The sequence below is a fragment of the Myxocyprinus asiaticus genome, chromosome 42 (genome assembly GCF_019703515.2).
Source record: "Myxocyprinus asiaticus isolate MX2 ecotype Aquarium Trade chromosome 42, UBuf_Myxa_2, whole genome shotgun sequence".
Taxonomy (NCBI): Eukaryota; Metazoa; Chordata; class Actinopteri; order Cypriniformes; family Catostomidae; genus Myxocyprinus; species Myxocyprinus asiaticus.
Window position 1 is genome coordinate 23,453,020 of NC_059385.1, and position 27,287 is coordinate 23,480,306.

Sequence of the window (27,287 nt, forward strand, 5' to 3'; positions counted from 1 at the left end):
AAGGCATGAATACAAACTACAAATGATGCAATCGAATATAAAATGATGGGAATATATAAAAGTATTGATTTTAGGTTGTTGGTCATAAACAAAATAGTTTACACTTATTGCAAAATATTCTGATATATACAAATATACAGTATAAGTAGTTTGAGGGTGAAGGAAGACCAATTCGTTTGCGTCATTGACAGTCAATATGGGAGTGGGCGGATGTTTCTGGGCATGTTTGGCGGGTATTCTTGGCTGCAGCTCTCTGATTGGTGGATATTTCCCTGCTGGACCATGGGTAATGTAGTTGTTCACCAGGAACTCCACATTAATTAAAAAAATAACATGCACTGATGGCTTCAACAGACACATATACCATTGATGAACAACCTTGGGGCTCACAATTTGTCTGTCTTTAACAGTTAAAAGTTAAAATTAATTTGTCTCCCTTACAAAAAAACTAAACTAGCCGCTCGTTATTTTCACATGCGAATGAGCTTTTGATTTGCCGCAAATGTTTGCCAGAAGTTTGCAGCTCTTCGTCGGTAGTAGTGAACCTCAGGCAAACCTTTGGCAACAATGGACAATTTGCCGCAAAGCTCATTTGCAAGTGAAAATGATCAGTGGTGAATTTGTGGCAAGTTTACGGCAAATTTCCCATGAACTCTTGAACACTTGTATGAAAAAATTAATGGGATTTTTACTTCCAGAACCCGGCTGTCACACTTTATTTCTCCCATTCATTTTAATGCTAGTGGCCCGTCTCTGCTAAACTGTCTGTACAATTTTAGCTGGCTAGCATGCTAGCAGTTGGCCCCTGCTGGTAGATGATGAAACCCCACCATACGGGGCAAAATGGATCTTTCTTTATTGACAGCGATTCAAAAGAAGCCATGTTTTAAAAAACATTTTTTTTAAAATGTATTCTTTATTTTTTATATTTTTATTTTGCAAAAGTAGAAAATACTTCATTATGTTAATTATATGCTATTATTTCAGGAGCTCATGTTTTCATGTTTGATATATAATTAAATAATTGAAGGTTTTAAAATTTTTCAAAATGTTTGAATATTTGGTTAAATATGTCTGTAACAATCTGATACCTGTTTTTGTCATTTTGCACATTATTGTTAATTAAAGTGTTATTTTCATTTGTTAAATTCATCTATATAAACTGTCCGCAATAGGCTGAGAGGGGCTGGACTGAGGGCTTGTTTACCAGACATCAACAGCAACAACGTCGCCTATGGGCACAAACCCACCTTCGCTGGACCAGACAGGACTGGCAAAAAGTTCTCTTCACTGACTAGTCACGGTTTTTTCTCACCAGGGGTGATGGTCGGCGTTTATCGTCGAAGGAATGAGCGTTACACAGAGGCCTGTACTCTGGAGTGGGATCGATTTGGAGGTGGAGGGTCCGTCATGGTCTGGGGCGGTGTGTCACAGCATCATCGGACTGAGCTTGTTGTCATTGCAGGCAATCTCAACACTGTGCGTTACAGGGAAGACATCTTCCTCCCTCACGTGGTACCCTCCCTGCAGGCTCATCCTGACATGACCCTCCAGCATGACAATGCCACCAGCCATACTGCTTTTTGAAAAAAGGGGAATTGGCGAGTGGATTTTGCATGCCACTCCCCCGGACATACTGATATAAAAGGAGCTGGTATGCAACCACTCATTCAGATTTTCTCTTCGGAGCCCAGCGGTTGTGTTCAGTGAGCTGAATTACTCTACCGATCCATTTACCTCAAAAAACTGTTGGATTTATGGATTTACGGCGCAATACAGAGGCTTCTTCCCCTCTTGCACTGGTGAAGTGCAGAGAACGCCCCTGGGCACTTCAGCAGCTAAAAGAGTATATTCTTCCTACTAAAAGAGTATATTTTCCCTTCTTAAAAGAGTAGCATTAACGGAGAGTATCTTTTTAAAGATGCCTCTCCGTTTGTGTGTATTTCCTGGTTGCGGTCATTACCTGTCCACTTCCGATGGCCACGATCGCGGTCTTACGTGCTTGGGCGCTGCCCACACGGAGACAGCGTTCGTGGACGGGTCATGTTCTCACTGCAAGAGCATGACCTTGGCAATGTTGCGGTCACGGTTTTTCCTTCATTAGAGGGAGAGACCACCATAGCGGCTCCCCGCCTCGGCCCTTCTACCTATGGGTTTGAGGCCATGTCGGTTAGCACTGGGGGCAATATGGGGACCCCAATGGGAGCCACTCTGCCGGGTAACTCCCCACAGACCTCCCATTCCCCAGTACGCTCGTTTGCCCCCCTGGGATGAGACCGCCGGCTCGTCTCAGGGCGGGTTTGCAATCTCATTTCGGCACTCGCAAAGTGGATGAGCTCTTGATTGCAGCATCGGAGAGCGGGCTGTCCAGTCTGATGCTGAGGACTCGACTGGGCTCCCACCTTTGGGTGTGGTCACCCAGTTGCAGCCGGACACGCAGCTGGCAGCCATGTGTCGGGCTGGAGTGGAACCCTCCATCTCCCCTGAAACTTCGCAACCTGAAGATTGGTTCCTGGGCCCGGAGCGCCGCTCACAGCCGCACCCGGCACCTTTCACTGCCTGGACCCAGTCTCTGAGCTCCTCCGCTCTCACTACCCTCGATGGTGGGGCTGCCAGGGGGTACTCGGCGATTTCCCCAGATGGACAAGGCGGTTGTGGTGCACCTGTGCCCGCAAAACGGCGCCACCTGGTGGGGCCATCTGAGATCCCCATCCAGCGCCTGTAGGGTTATGTCGTCTCTGGCGACTAAGGCCTGCAGTGCCATTGGACAGGCCACCTCTGCCCTGCACGCCATGGCTCTCCTGCAAGTGCACCAAGCCAAGGCACTAAGAGAACTGCACGAGGGTAGTCCTGACCCTGGATTGATGCAGGAGCTGCACTCGGCGACCAACCTCGCTCTCTGGGCGACGAAGGTCATGGCATGGTCTCTCGGGCAGGCGATGTCCATCCTGGTGATCCAGGAGCGCCACCTATGGCTCAACCTGGTCGAGATGAGCGAGACTGACAAGGCACGGTTCCTTGATGCTCCCATTTCCCAGGTCAGCCTGTTCGGCGACACCGTCGAGAACTTCGCCCAGCAGTTCTCGGCGGTGAAGAAGCAGACGGAGGCTAAACAGCATATCCTGCCCCGGCACGGCTCAAGACCCCGCATCCCATCTGCTTGTCACCAAGGGTGTCCTCCTTCAGCAACAACACCGGCTCCACAGCAGCCTACCCCCGTGGCCCGGCCCCGGCGTGGAGCCCACCGCAGGAAGCAGATGCCACCCGTTTCACGGCCGGCCGCCAAGAACCCAAGGATGGCTTCAAAGCGTCCCTGAGACGGGTGACCCAGGGACAAGGAGACCCGCTTCTATGGAGCTGGTGGACAGACGACTCGATCCCCTGGTGAAGGGCCGGGAGGAGAATCTTTTTTTTTCATTTTTTGCCTCATGTCCAAGAGGTTGTGGTATCCAAACTTCAACAAAAGAGTGGTTTTCTTGTTCCCTGGTTCACATGTCAGGTGTGCACGGGCGTCGTTATGACCACCGTCCACCGTCCTATTTTGTCAGGTTTGACGCTCCAGCGGTGGACCCCCCGCCCCTGTGCGCCCAGCTGTGGCACAAACATGCCCACACCGAGTTGGTTCCGACGGACTGCAGGGACGATATTCCTCCTCCCCTCTCCTCGACCAATTTTATGGTGAACGTCAGGAGCCATGTAAGTGCTTCGATGTCTCCAGACTCAGCACAGCCACAGGGTTTGAACCCCCTCGACATGGCGCCTCAGGCTCCGCCCCACCACGAGGCCCCACCTGCCGGTATGTCCGACTTGATTGTCCCCTTGGTTCCCCTCGGCGTGGATGCGTGGCTCGCGCTTTCCAACCCATTGCAATGGCTGACCCAGACCGTCCGACTTGGCTACGCGATTCCATTCGCCAGGCACCCGCCCAGGATCAGCGGTGTCCGCTTCACCTCAGTGCGTGTGGAGATCGCTACCCTTCTACGGAAGGGTGCGATAGAGCCTGTCCCTCCGGTCGAGGTGAAAAAGGGATTTTACAGCCCCTACTTCATCGTACCAAAGAAAGGCGGTGGGTTGCGGCCAATCTTGGACCTGCAAGTACTGAACCAGGCCTTGCACAGACTCCCATTCAAGATGCTGACACAAAAACGCATTTTAGCGAGCATCCGGCATCAAGATTGATTCACGGCGGTAGACCTGAAGGACACATACTTCCACGTCTCGGTCTTACCTCAAGATGGGCATGGTGCCACAGGACACATCGCGTGGTCATCATGCCGATCTGTCACCGCCTCTTCAGCCCTTGGACCAACCTTGCATTTCTATGGGTAGGGGTTCCACTAGAGCAGGTCTCCAGGCGCACCGTGGTTACGACGGATGCTTCCAAGATGTGCTGGGGCGCCGTATGCAACGGGCACACAGCCACCGGCTCCTGGACTGGCCCGCGGCTGCGTTGGCACATCAACTGCCTCGAGTTGTTGGCAGTACTGCTCACCACTTTACACATCTATTTGGATCACACACAGAGCTTTAGAAGCTCCGAGCATCTCTTTGTCTGCTTTGATGGACAGCGGAAAGGAAGCGCTGTCTCCAAACAGAGGATCGCCCACTGGGTCATTGACGCCATCGTGATAGCATATCACGCTCAGGATGTGCCGCCCCCCCGTGGGGTTACGAGCCCACTCTACTAGGAGTGTAGTGGCCTCCTGGGCCCTAACCAGTGGCGCCTCTTTGGCTGGCATCTGCAGAGCAGCGGCCTGGGCAACACCTTTGCAAGGTTCTACAATCTCCGGGTTGAGCCGGTTTCATCCTGTGTATTTTCAGGTACGAGCAGGTAAGTTCCTGGACAGCTGGCTGGGTGTACCGCTTGCGCATAGTGCCTTTCCCCTCCCTTGAGGTGAAGACGTACGCTTTTGACTCCCAGTCGTGTTCACAAGCTGTGATCCCTGGATGACTTTCCTCCTTAGCCCTGTGGCAGACGAGTTTGTGGCGAAACTCGCTGCCGGCCCAGTACGTGTGCTAATTAGTTCAATCCTGTTGTTGAACACAACATCACCGTGCAGCTGGGTGCAACTAAAGTAACGCCTTCCAAATCAGTCAGAAATCTAGGGGTAACCATCGACAACAGACTAAAGTTCACAGACCACATCTCAAAGACTGCAAGATCATGTAGATTTACACTCTACAATATCAGGAAGATAAGACCCTTCCTCTCTGAACATGCCACACAACTGCTTGTCCAGTCACTTGTCATAACTAGACTGGACTACTGTAACACTCTCATTGCAGGCCTCCCTGCATGTGCAATTAGACCCTTGCAAATGATCCAGAATGCAGCAGCATGTCTGGTCTTTAATGAACCAAAGAGAGCACGTTACACCACTCCTTGTCTCTCTCCACTGGCTGCCAGCTGATGCACGTATCAAATTCAAGGCTCTGATGCTGGCATACAGAACAGTCACTGGGTCTGCTCCAGCATACCTAAAATCATTTATGCAGAGCTACGTGCCCACTAGAAGCCTGCGGTCGGCTAAGGAACGTCGCCTTGTTGTACCTACACAAAGAGGCACCAAAACACTTTCCCAGACTTCCAGCTTCATCGTACCACGTTGGTGGAACGACCTTCCTAACTCCATCCATGAAGCTGACTCACTCTCTGTCTTCAAAAAATGACAAAAAACACATCTTTTCCATGAGCACTTAACCAGTAATAAAAAAATAATATAAAAAAAACACATTTCCTGTTGCACTTTATTCTGTTTTGAATACTATTATTATGCTAGTGAAACTTTGTAATACAGCACTTTTCATACCACTGTCTCCTTAAGATGATTCGCTTATGTTTTCCTCTTTTGTAAGTCGCTTTGGATAAAAGCATCTGCCAAATGAATAAATGTAAATGTAAATGTAAATTAGGCCCTGTTCTGAGGTAGGTGCTCCACATGTGCTGGTTCCCCATAGGTGACCCCATGTGATATCTTCCACTAAATCATTTCCCTGTCGGTAAACTGCATCTTCATTGGGCAAAGGCCCCTCTGCCCCTGGTCACCATGTTTGTAGAAACTCTCCCCCCCCCTCAGGTAGGACCTACCATACGACTTCTCTACATGACATACTTCCGACAAGACTCGGTAAGACCATGTGATGTATTTCCACTCAAAATACCCCCCCGGGCAGGGTGTGGTCTCCGCGGTGTCTTCCCCTTGGGAGTGAGTGTCAGCATGATGACAAAAGACTTTCTCATTCAACTGAGAGAAGCTGTCAGTATGGAAAGAGAGGATAGAAAATACAGTTGAAGTCAGAAGTTTACATACACCTTAGCCAAATATATTTAAACTCAGTTTTTCACAATTCCTGACATTTAATTGAAGAAAAAATTCCCTGTCTTAGGTCAGTTAGGACACTACTTTATTTTAAGAATGTGAAATTTCAGAATAATAGTAGAGAGAATGATTTATTTCAGCTTTTATTTCTTTCATCACATTCCCAGTGGGTCAGAAGTTTACATACACTTTGTTAGCATTTGGTAGGTTTGCCTTCAAATTGTTTAACTTGGGTCAAACATTTTGGGTAGCCTTCTACAAGCTTCTAACAATTAGGTGCTAGAATTTCAGCATATTCCTCCAGACAGGACTGGTGTAACTAAGTCAGGTTTGTAGGCCTCCTTGCTCGCACAAGCTTTTTCAGTTCTGCCAACAAATTTTCTATCAGACTGTGGTCAGGGCTTTTCTGATAGCCACTGCAATACCTTTACTTTGTTGTTGTTAAGCCATTTTACCACAACTTTGGAGGTATGCTTGTGGTCAGGCATTTGGAAATTGCTCCCAAGGATGAACCAGGCTTGTGATGGTCCACAGTTTTTTTTCTGAGGTCTTGGCTGATTTCTGTTCATTTTCCCATGATTTCCCAAGCAAAGAGGCACTGAGTTTGAAGGTAGGCCTTAAAATACATCCACAAGTACACCTCCAATTCAGTACACCTCCTATCAGAAGCTAATTATCTAATTGCCTAAAGGCTTGACATAATTTACTGGAATTTTCCAAGCTGCTTAAAGGCACAGTTAACTGACCCACTGGCATTGTGATATAGTCAATTAAAAGTGTAACAATCTGTCTGTAAACAATTGTTGGAACAAATACTCATGTCTTGCACAAAGTAGATTTGCCAAAACTATAGTTTGCTAATATTAAATCCATGGAGTGGTTAAAAAATGAGTTTTAATGACTTCAACTTAAGTGTATGTAAACTTCTGACTTCAACTGTAGAATTTTACAACTGCTCATGTCTATCATGATATTACATCATAGGAAAAAACTGTTTGAAATCTGATTGGACTGTTCAGACTGAGACACAATCCCAAAAATATGATTTACGTGGTTTTAAGTGATTTAAGTGATGTGGTTTGGATCAGGTTTGCAATCATTGGATTTCATGTTCTGTTCTGTTCTGTTCTATTCTGTTTTTATGACTATAAATAATAATAATAATAATAATAATAATAATAAAAACATCTTTGCTTTGTGGGCACTCACAATTCTGAGCCAATTAGATAAGCTGTAAATGCCATGTGACTGATAGGGTACAACTGGGCTAAAGGCACACCGTAAGGAAAATTAGCTTTTTTTTTCTGGCCACAAAATGTATAAAGATTCAGGGAAATCCATTTGTTTTTACTGAATAATGATGGAGGAACATTATATGTGTGAAAATAAATAAAAACAGACAGTTGTTTTGAATAAAATTCAATAAAGGCCTCTAGGGTTTTTTTGTTTTTTTTTCTCCCCAATTTGGAATGCCCAATTCCCAATGCACTCTAAGTCCTCGTGGTGGTGTAGTGACTTGCCTCAATCTGTTTTGGACGAATCTCAGTTGCCTCCATGTCTGAGACCATCAACCCGTGCATCTTATCACGTGGCTTGTTGAACGCATTTCCGCGGAGACATAGCACGTGTGGAGGCTTCACGCCATCCACTGCGGCATCCACACACAACTCACCACGCGGCCCACCGAAAGCGGACCACAATATAGCAACCACGAGGAGGTTGCCCCATGTGACTCTACCCTCCCTAGCAACCGGGCCAATTTGGTTGCTTAGGGGACCTGGCTGGATTCACTCAGCACGCCCTGGGATTCAAACTCACGAACTCCAGGGGTGGTAGTCAGCATCTTCACTCGCTGAGCCCTCCAGGGGGTTTATAGTGATATTGTGTAGGTACCGGGGCATAGGGCACAACTGGTCAGCTTATGCTAATACTTTTGAGACAGCAAGATACTTTTTTTTGTAAAAAATTAAGATAATGCTTTAGAAGTGTGCATACTTTCTTGTTAATTTAAATCACATTTAGCATTTCATAACATCTCATGTATTCTATTAACAAATGAATCTCCATTGTGATTGGATCAGTCAATGTGAGCCCATTTTGAAAAATTGTCATAACAAATCTATTCCCCCCACTTAAAATACAAATACATTTTTCCCATCTGAATCCATACATTAATTTCTGAGTGCCGAAACCTTTAGACATTACATACAATGATCTCATGGATCGGGAATATTTTGCAGTGTATTGTGACAAATAGGTGTTTAGGAAAGTGGTGTGGTAGTTTTTGATGACATTTAGTGTTTTGAGAGATAATTAAATCAAAGGAGCCTTTTACCCCTCGGAGCCTTTAGCCCCGTTGTACTCTATATTAGAACTCTTTGTAGCAAACAGGGAAAAACACAAGTGTACTTTAAACTGTTCTGAGCCTTAAAAAAATAAAAATGGTCACTGGTGAAACATCTATTCTAATATTCTATTTTGTTTTCTAATATACTCTATGTATTCAGATAAAAAATAAATAAATAAATAAATAAATAACATTATTTCATTAAAATACATGGCTACTTTTGATTGGCCATCAATGGAGAAATATGCTTTTTACCAATATATAATGGTGTAGTTCATCTACCAGTAGGGGCTAACTGGGCCATGCTATCCAGCCAAATCTTGACCACTTGACTTCCACAGCTTTATCTGGCAACAAAATGCCCTCTTAGACAAGGATAACCCACCTGACTGACATGTAAACCACAGTTAAATGTTTTCGGTTATGTTTCAGGGCAATCAAATCTGAAAATGGACGTAACTCTTAGAACAAAGCAGAACACACAGTTCAACAATAGTTTTTCCTCTGAAGATTAATGTACAGTATCAGCCTGGGGTATTGTAAACGTAATTTTGTTTCCCCACAAGATCTGTGCACCCTGATGCCCGGAAATTGCGTATAACCCAGACAATCAGATTGAAACTAGCGATTGCAGTCAGCTATTGCCATTTCAGTGTGCAATATGCATCAGACGCTCCCTGAATGGTCTGAGGATTGAACTGGAACTGTTAGACATACTCTTGTGAATATATACTGAAAGATGAAGAGTCCTCAGAGGCAAGAGGCAGAGGAAGAGAAAGGTCACAGCAGGTCATCTCTTGGAGCATAAATGATGAGAACGTCTCTGGCTATAGAGCTGTTGAGTCAATCTCTTTGTGAAACCCTCATGATAATGACTTCTGACAAGAAACCCCACTGCAACAGTGCTTTCAGCACACATTATAACATGTACATTCCAGTGGTGGCTGGTGCTTTTCAAAAATGGAGAAGTACAGATGTCACAACTCGATGGACAATGAAAAAAAGATCTGTTGTGCACTCAATCAGATTTTGTCTGCAATATTGCTATTTAAAGCAGCTTCTCAAACTACTACTAAACACTGAAATAACTTCATGAGTATAATTGACTAAGCACAGAATTATACTCTTAAAATAGGATAAAGTATTTTAAAATCACATTTATATAACCTTTCAAATTTACAAAGAATCAAAATAACCAAATTGACTTTCTTTATATGTGTTCCTTTTGATTTGCACGTTTCATTGGTGCCTGTTATTCCCCAAACAATAATTTGTAAAAAAAAAAAAAGTATGTTATCAACATGTAATAACTTTCTTTGTCTCTTTATGATAAAATTAAACACAATCAAGGATTTACAATACCTCATAAGTAATTGTAAAAAATTCTTATGAATAGGAGTGGGATATAGCTATGACACATCGAGGTAACTATACACTAAATATCCCTAACACTAACCCATTCTTTATTAAAAGATGGTGCCTGTGTGTGTCGGCATGCTGTCGCTCTCTAGCCTTTCTATATTTTTTATTGTTGAGCACCTACTTTTTTACAGTAATGGACTTTTCTCGCTTGGTTTACGATCGGCAAATGTTGTTCGACATTCGCATTGTGGTTATTGAAAGATGTTCGTGGGAATCTGGAGGCGATTGGTACTCATACCCTCAACCCACGTCATTCAAAACAACAAACAACTGGAACCTAATAAGCATTTTTATCTCAAGTTTAATACCGGACTAGAGCGGAGGAGTTCCTGTCTACAGTATATCTGTCCGATTTCATGTGTGCCTACGGTACGAACCGTCTCGGCTAGATTATGGAAAAGTGGCAGAGGAATACAGCACAGCAATTTACGACATGTGGAATACTCACTACCATCAGCTAAGGCCAGTAGCCAACAAAAAACTGTCACTTCTGTTTGTACTACAGCGACTGTAGCACTGGTCACTGCTAGATCAGTTGTGAACAAAACTTTTATTTTAAATTATTTCTTTATATCATGGGACCTGGACCTTTTATTTATTACCGAAACATGGCTTAATATAGGGGATTTAAGCCCATTATCCGAACTTTCCCCACCTAACTGAACTTAAAGTTTTAGATAATAATTTCTCTGACCATAAGCCTATTGAGTTTAATATTACATTTCAGTGTGACCCTCCAAAACTACAGTCACATACCTGTCTCGCTCAAGTATTTTCTCGAAATACAGTCAAGACTTTTTCAGAAGCATTTAATGCTCATTCATTATCAGAATCTATTGAACTTTTTCCTTCTTCTGTGGGTACAGAGGAATTGGTTACTTTGTTCAATATAGTATGTACAGAGATTCTAGATAGCATTGCTCCATATAAAATAAGGAGAAAGAAAACTAAAACTCAACTTTGGCTAAATGAAAATACTAGGGCCATTAGACAGCAATGTATGAAAGCAGAACGAAAATGGCAAAAAGATAAGTTTCAGGTATCTTATGAGGTCTTACAAGAGTGTTTAATTAAACATCAAAAAGCTGTTAAAACGGCAAGAGCTGAATACCTCTCTGATTGCACAGAATGTTCATAGCCCTCAAGTATTATTCAAGACTATAAATACCATTTTAAAACCAGGAGACAATGTTTACTCAGATCTATCAACAAATACCTGTGAAATGTTTTTAAAGTTTTTTTATTGAAAAGATTGAGAATATAAGAACTTCCATTACAGCTGATCCATCTGATTATTTGATATAATCCCTTGCACTAGTAAATTCAGTCAGTTTGAGGCAGTGTTACTTTCACATATTAAGGACATTGCTTCACACATAAAATTAACCTCCTCACCCTGTGATGTTGTCCCTCCTAAATTGTTTGTTCAGCTTCTTGACATAATTGGTCCTAGCATTCTCTCAATTATAAATAGCAGTTTAACCAGTGGTTTTATTCCATCCAGCCTTAAACATGTGGTTGTCCAGCCACTTATCAAGAAAATAAATCTAGATCCTTCAGATCCAAAAATGTTTTGGCCTATCTCTAAGTTGTCATTTATATCCAAATTATTAGAAAATATTATTTATACACAGCTTTCCTCTTACTTAATAGAAGATGAGATTTTTGATTAATTCCAATCTGGTTTTAGGTCTGGACATAGCACTGAATCAGCTCTTCTTAGGGTAATGAAGTTGGATACTAGTAGCTGTGTTGCTTTATTGCTGTTGGATCTCAGTGCAGCATTTGATATAATAGATCATAACATCCTTATTGAACGGTTAAGGTTGCATGTTGGAATCTAGGGAAATGCTTTAAGTTGGTTTTCCTCATACTTGAATAGGTCTTTTTCTGTAAAAATGGGCAATTTCGTGTCATCATCAGCTCCGATAACCTGTGGGGTTCCGCAAGGATCTATTTTAGGACCAGTTTATTCTCATTATATATGCTTCCTCTTGGTGCTACTTTTTAAGAAATATGGTATTTCGTATCATTTTTATGCGGATGACATGCAAACGTACCTCCCTTTGAAGCCAGGTGATGATGTATTTGTTAAAACTCTCTGTGAATGTATGAAAGATGTAAAAAGCTGGATGATAACAACTTTCTCCAATTAAATGATAATAAGGCAGAGGTTGTCATTTTTGGCCCTAGTAGCTGTGTAAATAATTATACAGAAGGTCTAAGCCCATTGTCATCTAATCTGTGTGCCTATGTCAAAAATCTGGGTTTTATTTTTGACTCAGAGTTAAAATTTGATAAGCAGATAAATACTGTGGTAAAGAACAGCTTCTTTCAATTCAGAAATATTGCCAAACTTAAATCTGTCTTATCATTTAATGATTTGGAGAAAGCAGTTCATACTTCATTTCATCACGTCTCAATTTTTGTAATGCACTATATCTGGGTATTAATCAACAATCATTATCAAGACTTCAAAGGATACAGAATGCTGCAGCAAGACTGCTGACAAACACAAGAAAGTGGGATCATATATCCCCTATTCTGGCATCTTTGCACTGGCTACCTGTCCAATTTAGAGTGCAATATAAGGTGTTGTTGTATGTTTTAAAGCCTTACACAATCTGGTTCCTGATTATATCTCTGAACTTATTGTCATTCGTAACTCCCATAGATTTCTTAGATCGAATAACCAGCCGCTTCTCGATTCCCCGATCACGGTTCAAGGGTAAAGGAGATTGTGCATTCTCTGTTGCTGCACCAAAGTTGTGGAATGGTTTACCTTTGTCTGTCAGAGCCTCAACATCTGTCAATATGTTTAAAACCCGAATCAAGACAAATTTGTTTAGTGAAGCATTTGGAACATTATAAAGGTTCTTGTTATTTTTCTTTCTTTTAATTTAATTCAATTTAATTTTTAAGTCTTTTTATATTATTGTATTGTTTTATTGTAATTGTACAGCACTTTGGTATACTTCGTGGTTTTTTAAAGTGCTCTATAAACACATTTTGATTGATTGATTTTGATTGATTACAATCCATGCACAGTCAAATACAATATTCACATCCTAAAATTGATAGTCATAGCTGAATATTTGTCTTTCACCAGGGAAACCGTGCGGTCCCTGAGAATGAACAGACTTGGGAATGCATTTTTGCACAGTACAGATGATGCAGGGAGTCAGCAATTTCATAGAATAAATAAGTGGGACATTTTTCCTATAAGCTCAAAGGCTGAGTTGTAGTTTTGGGCAACAGCTGTCTCACTAACACTCACAGTGCAGCAAGACCTCCCTGAAAAATGCTGATGACTCTACTAAAAAAAAGACATGAACATTGCATCATTATATGACACAATGAGACACAGTTGTAGTTTAACGTTGTCTAACGCTGTTTTATAATTCCAGGAATCATTCATAAAATACATCCATTAGTATCAAATTTAATACCTTTAATGTATTAGACAGACAGACGGATGGACAGACATACAGACAGACAGCCAGACAGATAGCTAGATAGCTAGATAGATAGATAGATAGATAGATAGATAGATAAATGGACCCCATTCATCTCAGAGAAAGACTGGGTATTAGCTGAATTTTTTTCCCACAATATCATGTCAACAGATGTGCAAAAACCATATATGCAAGGTATGCAATGCACAGGGGCGGCATGTAAAGGGGGGCAATCCTCGACCACTCTAACACCCCCCCCCCCCACACACACACACACACACACACACACACACACACACACTTATTATGGATGACATAACCCACCACCAACACCCCCCCCCAACACACCACCCCTCGCTTGACAGATACATGGAGCACAAAATTTTGCATACCCACTCGGAAATGTGTAGTTGTGCCCATGCATGTCAACATTCTTGAATAACTGTAAAAAAATTATGATGATGGTAAATTTTATATAAGTTCATCTCCTGGAGGTTTGTTTGGTCAACTTTTAAGAGTAAAGTATCACATAGGTGGCTACAAAGCTAACAAACATGGACTAAAAGCCACAAAACACCCATTTTTATTTCATATACTTGTTTGCTGTTGCAAAAACTCTGAGTCTGTCTGTTACTATTTGTGATGCAGTGCACCTACAGGTTCAGAGGTCTTTGTTTTCCCCTCTAATATTATTGTAATACCATGTTTCACAAATCAGCTTCGCACTGTCAGTTGTTGCTGACTGGAATCCCAACAAACAATGCCTTTCATCATCTGCTCCTGTGGGGAACTGTTCTGTGAATAGGATGGCTACAAAGCATCCTTTTTTCCATGGGAATGCTTCCCATTGATGTGAATATCCCATCCCCAAGCACATGAAGCAAAGGTCTGGAACTAATCACACTAACGAGTTCACTAAGGCCACCTCCTGCCAGTGAGCAGAATCACAAACACCCACCGGAAAAAAAAAGCATCCAAACTTTGTAAATAAATTCGCCGACGCTCTCTGTAAAAGCTAATGAAGTGATAAAACACATAATATTATTTTTTTGTGCCATATGTGCTTGTATATTTGAGTTTCATAACACTCTCACCATTTTTTATTTTTTTGTCCCATAGTGTCTGGCCTTGGGCACTCAGTGGCCCAAAAGCAAAGTGTTAGGGCCAAACTATAAGGATAGGGAGTTGAAATTCCACTCGCACGCTGGCCCATGGGCATGGAGGCGTTGCAGTGTGGAGGAATTTGAATGTAAATGCAACTAGAGAGGTAGAGGAGCCCCCACGTTGGCATTCAGTTCCTGTCAGGCCCAGAGTCTATGCCAGGAAATCTTCTGAGAAGAGCTGACAATGAGCACCGTGAGAGAGATGAGGGAATGAAGACTGACTGCAGGGTTCCAAAACTGACACTCATGGTACTTTGTGTCTAAGAGGTAGGACAGTAGAGAACTGAGTTCCAAAAGGTGGAGGACAGTCCACAAGATGTGGGACAGTGACAGGCAATATTTGCACCCTGGAATTGACTTCAGGGACATTTTTACCTATGAGGGCTTCTTCTTTACCTGATTTAATGAATTGAAGTAAATTCCTAATCTGAACAATTATTGCTGTTGCCTATAAATCTATATCAACATCAAATACAAAAGTAGCTGTAAATAATGCATATCATATCACAAAAAAGATATCATATCAAAATAAACACTCTCTCAGATCTATTTTAAATTATTAGCTAGTGACTATGTTAGATCAAACATCTTTCTCGTTTGGTATAATCACCGTTTCACATTTTGAAGTTCTTTGGAGTGTCTATGTTTGATGTATTCAGGGTTGAAATTGTAAATATTTTGGGCACTTTTGTCACTTTCAGTGGCATTTCTGGTTCATTTCCGACCCTTGTGGGTTGGAAATGCTATATAGATTAATGGGCACTGTTTTGTAAGTTCCTTAAAAATAGTAAACTACTACAAATTACTTCTCTAAATTTGTAAGCAAATGACTTTACTGATTTTTTCAGGGGAAAGTAATCACATTACTAATTACTTTACCTTTTTTTATTAACAATTTTTTATTGATTCCATATACAAATGTAAACAAACAACACAAGAATACGTGGAACAAATTTTTAACAATTATATTTCTCAAGAGTCCCATAACACTGTAAAGACCACAGGTGAGACAGGCCGATAGAGAACACAAACATTGCGGTCCAGAGATAAACAAACATCCTCAGTAGTATTTCACCGCTAAACACCATAGCATAGATGGCAGACAAAACAGGAGAGAGTTCACAGCAAGGACGTAGTTATTGCGCAAAAGAACTTTAGACACAAATGGTCCATATTTCTATTATTCTAATGTTTACATACAGCCCATTTACACCAAATTATTATGAATAGGCTTTCTTCATTTATATCGACATTGAGGGAATGGGATAGGTAATGGGATAATCGAACACAGACGACGGTACAATAACCAGAGAAAATACTCAGAATTGAATTGCACTTGACCCAGCCCAATAGTGCTTTGTAGGCTATGCTCAATTTCACCAACCCATTTGTGCCTAGACTTAGCAAATAGATACGCAAAAATATTAAAACTTCATGGCCATGCCCACTGACTTTGTGTGAATGACGTATCGCATAGCACTGTGCTTAAGGCAGAGCACTCTTAAAATAGGGCCCAATGTCTCTATTTCCTCCTTGTTCAATGTTGTTATCCCTTCAGCTGACACAGAAACACAAATATACATCATATGAACATAATTAATGTTTTAAATGTATTCTCAACAAATAATATTATTGAATATATGTGCGTAACACATATATACACATATATGCATTTAAAAGTAAATGTAATTGTAGAAAATTTTCTCAAAGATGGAAATTATAGGCATAATAGGCATAATATAGAAATTATATATCCTATGAATCATGTTTTATTTGTTTGCATAATAGACTAATATTATTTTTATAATAAATGTTATTAAAATTGTTATAATTAATATCACTTTATTAATATTAGTATCTAAAAGATAAATACAACGTATTAAATTAATAGAAACAAAAACATCTACATGACCGGACCTGAAATGTAATCACCATAGGGGCCGTTTACACGACAACGTTTTCAACTAAAAACGGAAAACTTTTTATGCATTTTGGTTGTTCATTTACACGACAACGGCGTTTTGGGGCCTGAAAACGCAAACTTTTGAAAACGGGTTTCAAAGTGCAAGTTTTTGAAAACGATGCTGTTATCGTCTCCGTGTAAACATACAAAAATGCGAATTTGTGAAAATGATGACGTCATGCGCACGCTTATTACGTGTTATATAAACAATGATGGATTGATAGGCATCGATTTGAGAGTATAATTATCAATATGAATACTGGTGTCTGTGCAAATAACAATAATCAACAATGTATTCATTTGGAGTGTTTTGTATGGAGTGTGAACATTGTACAGTAGGCAGAACCTGCAATTTGAAAATCTTGAAATTAATGTATGGATTCAGATGGGAAAAATGTATTTGTATTTTAAATATTATTTATTTACTTAATTTTATTTGATGTACCTTTACCCTGCAATTCATTCACCCACCGCTTATGTATATAGCCTATAGACAGAGATGTGATGCCATGTACAGTATTCAATGATATGCTTAGAATATGAAAACATGAGGCAGTGAAAATGCATGTTAGATCCAGTGTACACAAGACCTCTCTCTCGTCGGAAGATACCCATATATCAGAGTTCTGTCTGATATCCAAAACCAGTCAACATCAACAGCTTGTTATGTTAACTTACTCTCCTACCAGCCCAAGGGGGAATACAGAAGAAGGCAGGAGATGAAGTGATGGTAAAAATTAGCAGAGTTTATTGAATAATCTTGAGAGTTCAGTCTATAGGCATGCGCGTGAGTACTTCAAAACAACGCGCGAGACATTCAAAACTACAATGGCGGACTACAGGACTGTTTATTGATGCTTCTCCAGCAAAGTAATTGAAGAAATAAAGCAACCTCATCGTCCGTCCAGACAAAATTGCTCGATGCTTTCTCCATCTTCATTGTTTGTATTCACCGCTCTGTGGAAGAATGCTTATGTGCGCAGGCGCGTAGTGTTTCTTTACAAAGTGACATCGCCAACTACTGGCCTGGCATGCATAATACAGCATTTTTAGTCGTTTTCGTGGATCCGTGTGAACGGGGATCGTTTTGACAACGTTGTCGTCTGTACGTTAAACTTTTCAAAAACGCAAAGGAAAAACGTTTCCGTTTTTAGTCCATCGTTGTCGTGTAAACGTACCCTTAGAGAGCATTTGTAAATCAGAGCACCTCACTTCACTGTCTTAGGGGCCATTAACACGACAACGTTTTCAACTAAAAACTGAAAACTTTTTATGTTTTGGCTGTTCGTTTACACGACAATGCCGTTTTGGGGCCTGAAAACGCAAACTTTTGAAAAAGGGTTTCAAAGTGCACGTTATTGAAAGCGATGCTGTTATCGTCTCCGTGTAAACATACAAAAACACGAACTTTTCAAAAACGCAAAGGACCACATCGTTGTCGTGTAAACCTACCCTTAATTGCCACATAAAGCTGCGTTCACACTGCCAGAGACTTTATCGCTGCATGTCGCCAGTGACTGGCGGTTAGGTCGCTAGTGGTGTGTATGGAGAGTCCTTTCCTCCATCTTTCTGTCACTGCAGGAGTTGAGAGAGAGAAGGATCATGTGAGCTCTACTGTCTTCTCTCGTATTGGCTGTCGCTTCCGAAAGTCCCTCTTCATTTGCATAAAGTTAAACATTTCTCAACTTTGTCGCGTCGCCGTCGCTCGTGTCGCCGGAAGTCTCCAGCTCTCATTGAAAATGTATGAGATGAGGTCGTTTTATCGCTGCATGTCGCTGGCAGTGTGAACGCAGCTTAACACACTGCTGGGCTGTGACGTCAGAGTTGATGCACAAGGGTCTTGCGAAGAGAGACTGCAATTGATCTGGCAAACATACCTCTGCAGTGCTGCTCCTGGAGCGTGCACATAACTTCACGCACATATACGTAACACAAATGAATTTAAATTAATATCCATTCTTAAAGCAAAGATGTAGCATGCAACGATCAGTGTCTGTTGCAAAAGTTATTGCATAAATAATACTGGCCTATATTATGGGTATTTCTCAGTCATCCAGAGTGGGGGGAAAAATGCTATTTATTTATCTTGCATTACGTAGCTGAGTAAGATGCACAAACTCGGTTAATAATGCGTGGTTGTCTTCCACATCCGTCTAACAACACTGACCTACATCGCCCAGGTAGGACAGCCTGCACAGGGTGTTTTTCTGCACCCACACACACAACAGTGATGCATGAATTATCTAGCTCGCGATATTTACATCCGTGTAGTAAGTTGCACGCTTACATGACGCGTGATTTAAATGCGCGTTAAAATTCTAAGCTGTCAATCTTAATTGCACCTCTTGCAAGATTTGAGTTTCGAAAAGCTCGATTGTCTTGATTTATTATGTATCACAGTTCAAATAAAAATAAGACAAACCTGGGATGGATTCAGATGGTGCTCCGGGACTTGGGACTCGATTTCTTCTGTTCCTCTTACGCACTGCCAGCAGTCATTTCGAAGGGTTCGCTGTCGTCAATGAATGCTATGTGTCTTGGTATATACTACAGCCTTTTCGTATCGTGTGTAACCCCGTGAAACAAATATTCCGCAAGCCAAGAAAAACAACGTTGTTTGATGAAGCGCGAGCTCAATGGAGCGTCTTGCAGGAAGGCGGAGAAGAACTGGACAGCTCCGGTGCTGAATTCTTCAGACTGTGAATGAAAAGTGTAACTTTGCTCTGGGTACAACCTACGGCTCCAGTAAATAGGGCAGCCCTGTTAAAAGTTGTATAGCTGCTTCAGCTGACTAGACAGCTAATAGATTTACAAGGTTCCAGTGTTCTTTGAGCCTCTTCGGGGGACTTGTTTTCAACCTGCTAAAGGAGACGTTTCATTGGTCTGCTCAAATGACGTTCGCACTGGGAGATGCGATGAGCCAATACGTAGAATATGGATGCAAACTTTGTTTTAATATTTCAGGTTTATGAGAAATGAAGATACATTCCCTTGCTGATTTTGGTAATAATCATTAATGGTTGACCAATATGGGGTTTTCAATGCCCAATGCGGATGCAAATGATCTAGACAGAAGAGTGGCCGTTTGATTAATATTCATATCATATAGAGGACGTATGTAATAGTGATAATATATAGGACGGGTCACGTACTATTAAGCTATTCAAATTCAGCTATTCTATTAAGCGATTCAAAAATACTTTATAAACAAATATTACTTGAATACATCTCTACTATGAGTATGATGAACATGTTTTAAATTTCTTGGGGGGCTTAAAGTCAAAAAGGTCCAAATGCTTAAATAATAAAATTAAATTAAAAAAATAAAATCTCATTCAAGGCTAAAATTCTTGAAAAAATAAATGTTGGTAAGCACAATTTAGAATAATCTTTTATTACTATTACTTAAAAAAAAAAAAAAAAAAAAAAATCAGTAAAGCCATTTTATTTGAAAATATTATTTGAAAAACTTTTGTTCACCAGATCAAAGTCAGCTGGTGTTACCAACCTGCAGGTAGCTATTATGTTCTCATGTCAAAAACATAAAACAGAAAACCCGTTTAGGCACTGTGTGTGAAGTTTTAAAAAATATATCAGAAAGTTTGTATTTTTTGTATATATCAGAATGTTCATGTGTCTTGTTTTCATTGTTTCATTGTTTGAGTTACTCTTTATCAGTCTTGCCTTTTCATTGGTTTTAGTTTATTAGTCTTGTTATCTTATTTATAGTTCTGTCTGTTCATTGGTTGACTTGTTACCCATGTCCATGTATTTATACACTCATGTTTGCCATAGTCCTTTGTCAGGTATTGTTAATGTATCATTGGTTGGTTGTCAAGTCAAGTCAAGTTAAGCCATGTCAAGTCAAGTCAAGTCAAGTCCAGTCTAGTTCATGTTTATGTTTATGTTCATGGTTTTTGGTTTTCACGTTTATGAATAAACTGCACTTGGGTCCTTCATATCATCATCGTCTTCGTCTGCCTGTCTTTGCCAGCCGACGTTGCAATACCTTTTACCTGATATTTTTAAGTTATTAAATGTATATTTTTTGTAGAAAATTCTATCATAGTTTTTAAAAATGTATGAAACCAACATGGATACAAAGATAATATTTTTACAGACTTGACATTTATGTTAAAGACTATTTTTTCCACCTCGGACAACCTTGTTTGTCAATGACCCATTCATAAAATTGCTGAAATTAAATGCACATTTATTTAACACATTACTTAGCCAACTCAAAATTAATAAAAAAATACCTGAAAACAAAAAATGTGCTCAGATTTTGTTTATCAGACAAATAAACACAGTTAATGCAAGTATACAGTATGTCCAATACATAGCCAAATATCAGCAGAGTAATCTGCTGGGCCTATATATTGGTTAATCGCTAATAATCATCATGAGAAATGAGGGTTGAGGTTTCACCAAATGGGGCTTAAATATTTCATGATCTAAAGACCACTAATTAGTCACATTTTGTTTTTGTTATGTAGCCTTGAAGTAATAATTATGATTACTAACAATTCTTCTTACAGTTTTTTTTTTTTTTTTTTTTTTTTTTTTATCAAGATCTCAAATAGTCTCATTTTAGTCCTGCGTAGGCAGTTATGTCCAACATTTCCCAGTATGTGGTCCCAGTGCATGCTGGGTCAAATGGAGACGCATACATAATTGATGGTGAAGTAAATGCATGCTGAGCAATTGCTCCCCCAGGGACCACTACACCTATACTGTCAAAAGGAAATGAAAGAGAAGATCGAGCCTTTATGAATTAAGCCTGGTACCATGCCAAACACACACTCTGTTACCTCCTTCTGGTCTTTCACCAGGAAACAAAGAAAACTTCACTGATATAAAAGGCAAGGTGGATAAAAGGAGGCTAATGATGCTTTGTGTGATGGAATTTTAGTTTTATTTTTTTTGTCTTTGTATATACAGTATGTAATTTTAAAACATGACACTGTAGACTTCATTTTCAACAGCTGGTAATTGTTTGGGTTATGTTTTGGGTTTTGTCTGTTGACAAAACACTACATCTTTGTCAAGCTCAGATTGAGCAAAGAAATGATTCAAGGGCAGCCAAACTTCAGTCTCTCAACAAGTGCTTCACTGCTTTTTAATACAGACAAATGTTCCTGACAAGAACACAGGCACAGTGGAGCCAAACTCGGTGCTTTCACCATGTATGGTGGGGACAGCAGCAGTTGCACTAGCTCCTTCACCATTAGTAGCCTATCCACAGCACAATCTCCTTGCCATTAGTGTTCATTTGGTGGGACTCTGGGGAGGAGCCCAACATCCAGCTCTCTGCTAACAATCTGATGAATGAGAGAACAGTGCTGACAGAAACTAATAATGGATTCTTCTCTTTGGTTGCCTTTGTTGTTGACTGTAGGTGCCAGAGTTCTGACCCAAACTACACTACTTTGAAACTGTAGCTTACCAAGCTACTCATAATTAAAAATAGTCCAACTATAGTTTAGTTTAGTTATAGTTTAACTACTGTAAACATATATTTTTGAAAAAAGTAGTTTTCACTAGAATATAAGACACTAACAAAAAGTATATTACCACATTGAAGCTACTAAAGGGGGAAATATCTTTTTACATACTGTATGTAACTATCTGATTAGAATTTGATCAGATCAGTATTTTGCTAGCACTAAACGATGAGGGGTGAGTAGTTGTTGTTTTGTTTTTTTGCCACTAACAGAACCAAACGGAATTGCAAAAACAAACATTGTTTTCAAACAGCTTTCCCAAACATTCCCTCATCTGCTGTTGATCAAAAAACAGATAAATCCACCCCAAACTTATGCCATTGGTTGCGCCAATGTTGTTTTGTCAGGCAGTATGCTCAAACAAACACAATACTTTTCATAGCGCCACAGAGTTGCAGTGTTTACAGTTTTAAAGGAAATGAACCTATGAATGTAGTTTCTCAGTTAATATGAGGTCATAAAACTGTGTGCATAATAATACTGTAATAACATTGATAATAATAATAATAATAAAGAATTACAAAAAAACAAAGGCTGTTTAAAATAATTTTAGATAAAGAATACCCTGAAAAAATGTTAACCCTAAAATGTGCTTCACAACTAAATTATATGGTTTTATTCAAGTCAAAAATGCTACTCAACATCACTGAATCAACTTGAATACATTAGGTTACACCAACAAAACAAATTTCAAAGGTTAGATGAGGTAAAAATAGCAGACAGATCTTACAGTGAAATCAAAATCAGTAGGTTAACTTTTCTTTAGTTAAAATCGGTCTGTGCTTACCAAAATTCGAAACACTGCCCCCAGTGTCCAAAGTGGTAAGTGTTGTTAGGCGTATTGGCACGTGTAAGCTCCATTCTCCGGGTGTAATGTCCACGGAGGGGCACCAAAAGTAAGTTGTGAAGTGAGTTGTTTTCAGCTGTCCAGGTTGTAATACAGTGAAAAGAAATGTGTATTTTACAAACTGTACCCCCAAACCCCAACCCTAAACCTAACCATCAGTGGAGTAAAACTGTAAGGTTAGAGGGAAAAATGCGATCTCGGAATCACGCTGGTCACTGATTAACATGCTTCCGGTCACACCACAGGGGAAGGTAAACACATGAAAGCTAATTCAAAAATGTTTGATCCTAGTGTACCAGAACTCTCAAAAACAATATTCCGACTTTCCTTGTGATCATGTTGCAAATAGGTCCTTAAAGTCAAGGCAAGTCAAGTCATTTTTATTTGTATAACACTTTTCACAACACACATCTTTTCAAAGCAGCATTACAGAAAATCATACCTTAACAGAAAATGAAACTGTAATATCTTTAAAGTCATCATTGTGTAGTATGATAGTAAATTGTGTTTAAAAATAAATAAGTAAATAATAATTGTATATAGAATCCCAGTGAGCAAGCCGAAGGCGACTGTGACAAGGAACACATAACTTCATAAGATGTTGGTTAATGGAGAAAAATAACCTTGGGAGAAACCAGGCAGAGATCAGTGAGGTGCATCGCATTTCAACTGGCAGGTCATTTCGGTGAGGTCCATCCTAAATCTAAGGTTCAGGCAGTGGTATATGAAGTATCCTATGTCTTAAAGTTGGAGTTAGCATCAGTTCATCCTCTGAAGTCCATCGTAGTAGATTGAAGAGATGTCTGGATGGCACCGGCTTCAATTAGTCATCATCACTCAGCAACATGTAGCAGTGGAGTCCGACACCAAGCAGGAACAGAGTTGGATAGGAATCCAGAGGTTGAGACAGAGAAACAAATAGAATAATATTAGCGTAAATGCCATTCATTTTATTGCAGAGTTATAGATTATGAGAAGTGTTTGTGGTTCCGGCAGACCTAACTAAAGCAGCCTACCTATGAGGTAAAGGATAAATTAAGTGTATGCCTGGATAAATAGATGAGTCTTTAGTCTACATTTAAACTGAGAGAGCGTGTCTGAGTCCCGAAAAATGTTAAGAAGACTATTCCATATCTTAGGAGCCAAATAGGAAAAGGATCTATCTCCTTTTGTGAATTTGATATTCTAGGTACTATTAACAGGCCAGAATTTTGCAACCGTAATAAACGTGATGGAATATAGAATGGTAAAAGGTCACTTAAGTACTGTGGAGCTAGACCATTCAAAGCTTTGTACGTAATTAACAGAATTTTAAAGTTAATAAGAAATTTAACAGATAGCCAGTGTAACGATGATAAAATGGGGCTAATATGATCATATTTCTTAGTTCCCTATCTGTTACTCACTCAACGTTGTGTCGATGTAGTGTCACTAGGTGTCACCCTTGGGAGCCCCAAACACCTCTGATCTTTGAGAAAAGGCCAATGGGAATTGGCGAGTGGAATTTGCATGCCACTCCTCCGGATATACGGGTATAAAAGGAGCTGGCTTACAACCACTCATTCAGATTTTTTCTTCGGAGCCGAGCGGTTGTGTTTCAGCGAGCTGAATTCCTCCGACGATCCATTCACCTTGAAAGCTGTTGGATTTACGGTGCATTACAGCGGTTTCTCCCCCTCTTGCTCCGGTGGTGTGCAGAGAACGCCCCTGGGCACTTCAGCAGCTAAAAGAGTATATTCTTCCTAATAAAAGAGTATATTTTCCCTACTAAATTAGTGGCACTTATGGAGAGTGCCTTATTAAAGATGCCTTTCCGTCTGTGTTTATTTCCTGGTTGCGGTCGTTACCTCTCTGCTTCCGATGACCACGATCGCTGTCTTACGTGCTTGGGCGCTGCCCACGTAGAGACAGCTTTGGTGGACAGTCATGTTCTCACTGTGAGAACATGACCATGGCAACGTTGTGGTTGGCGCTTTCCATCGTTAGAGGGAAAGCCACTCCAGTGGCTCCCCACCTCGGTCCTTCTACCTACGGGTTTGAGGCCGCGTCGGTTAGCACTGGGGTTATTTGGGGACCCCAATGGGAGCCGCTCTGCTGGGTAACTCCCCACGGACCTCCCATTCCCCAGTACGCTTGTTTGCCCCGGTCGAGTTCTGGGATGAGACCGCCGGCTTGTCTCAGGGCGAGTTCATGATCTCATTCAGCACTCGTGAAGTGGATGAGCTCTCGATTGCAGCATCGGAGAGTGGGCTGGTCCAGTCTGATGCTGAGGACTTGACTGGGCTCCCACCTTCGGGTGCGGTCGCCCAGTCGCAGCACAACATGGAGCTGGCGGCCATGCTTGCCTGGGCGGCTGCAAGTGTCAGGCTGGAGTGGAACCCTCCATTCCCCCCTGAACCTTTGAGGCTTGATGATTGGTTCCTGGGCTCGGGGCGCCGCTCACAGCCATGCCATGCCCCGTCCCGGTCCCTTTCTTCCCGGAGGTGCATGAGGAGCTCACGAGGTCATGGCGGGCACCTTTCCCTGCCCGGACCTGGTCTCTGAGCTCCTCCGCTCTCACTACCCTCAACGGTGGGGCTGCCGGGGGGTACTCGGCGATTCCCCAGGTGGATAAGGCGGTTGCGGTGCACCTGTGCCCGCAAAACGCTGCCACCTGGCAGAACCACCCGAGACTCCCTTCCAGCGCCTGTAGGTTTATGTCGTTATTATTATTTTTAACACATTTGTCATATACTGTCTACAAATAGATTATCCCAATTTTAAACTGAAAGCCGCTTTGTTGAGCTTTTAAAATGGAAAAGGCCTAAGCTTAATTATGTAGAAGAAAATGCTTGACAATTATTATTTTTTTTTTTTATTTTTTTTTTTTATCTTTCTGCACTGACTGCAGCTTCATTGATTAGGCATTAAGTAGTGTTTTTTAAAAATGAAGAAAGATAGAAACACCTCCATGTCATTGTAATAAAGTGATTTTCATTTTAATCGTATTAGGGGCCGTTTTTACTGAATGTGTTTTTGCATACATCCATGCTGTTTTCCCCTGTAAACTAGCTCTACATGGACCTCTTTAACCGTTGAGCAGGGTCTTACATGAGAGCTCTGCTGGAAATAAATTGTCCCATATTTTGAGCACGTAGAATGTTGGCAACCCTACTCAGGACACTGCTGTCACTGAATAAAATGTCATGTTAATGACCAAGTGGCACTTAGTCCTTGTATTCTAATAACTTTAATAATCTGAATATTCTTACTGTATTTAGTTTTTGATATTGCTCAGCTGTAATGAAATGTCCTTTGTTGTGGCATTTGTGCAATATGACCACCTGCATCTTTGATCAAGCTACCACTGTTAAGAAGCAATAACTTTTCAGTGACATACTGTCTTCACTGTATGAATAAGCCTACAGGTATATGCATAATTAAATTAAGACTAGTGATGTATAATGCTTCAAACATTATAAAAACATAAATAATAAGATTTTCAGGCAAAATTTCACATTGTACATCTATCAGTCTGTACAGTATGGAAGCCCAGGAGTGCCATTTACAAAAGAATGAAGGAATAAATTATCAATCTATTAATTTGAAAATAGAAATATGAATAAATAAACCAATTTATAAATGGACAAATAAAAAGACACATTTAAATATCTTTATTTAATTCATGTTTAAAAATGTCATTATATTTAACAATAAAATTGTGCATTAATAAATCATATTTGTTTCATGTTTAAAATGTCATTAAATGTAGCAATAAATTAGTACATTAATGAGTCTTTTACATGCACTTTTTAATGCACTTTAAAAGCACCTTTTAAATTGCATTTTAAAAAGGTATTTGGCAATTGCTTTTCTTAATTCATTTGCCAATTGCTTTTCCTCATCCATTAGCCAATGACTTTTTATTTTTCATTTTGCTTTTCCTTTTCTTTTTCCTTTTCATTCTCCAATTGAGAATCGAGTTTAAAAAATGCCATTGGACTGTTGACTCAATTATAAGAGTGTGTCAAAATATAAGACACACCCCCTCTCCCACATGCCACTCGAAGAGGATGTAAGACGGCCTGTCACTGGACAATGATACGAGCAGTTTATGTGATATTATTGGATCTCCGAATCCCATGCAAATGAAATGGATGCAGAGCATATCAGAAGTTAATGGGATGCTCGTTCACTGTCTGTGAAATGCCGAACGCAGCCGTATCTGAGCGTGCACAGTAATACGTGTCCAGGATGGGAGCTGGTAATCGTGATGCTGTCAACAGA

The 27,287-nt window shown here is 40.6% G+C and overlaps 1 protein-coding gene across 4 annotated transcripts in view; it reads right to left on the reverse strand.

The window, feature by feature from the left end:
- The window catches only part of LOC127432755 (PHD finger protein 24-like), a 65,253-nt gene extending 44,445 nt beyond the window's left edge, over positions 1-20,808 (reverse strand). The window contains exon 1 of one of the 4 annotated variants that reach the window (XM_051684157.1): positions 19,093-20,808. The gene's annotated coding sequence lies outside the window, so the exon portion shown is untranslated. The remainder of the gene's footprint in view (positions 1-19,092) is intronic. The other 3 variants (XM_051684156.1, XM_051684160.1, XM_051684159.1) reach the window with 3 other exon arrangements.
- Between the last annotated feature and the right edge of the window lie 6,479 nt (positions 20,809-27,287).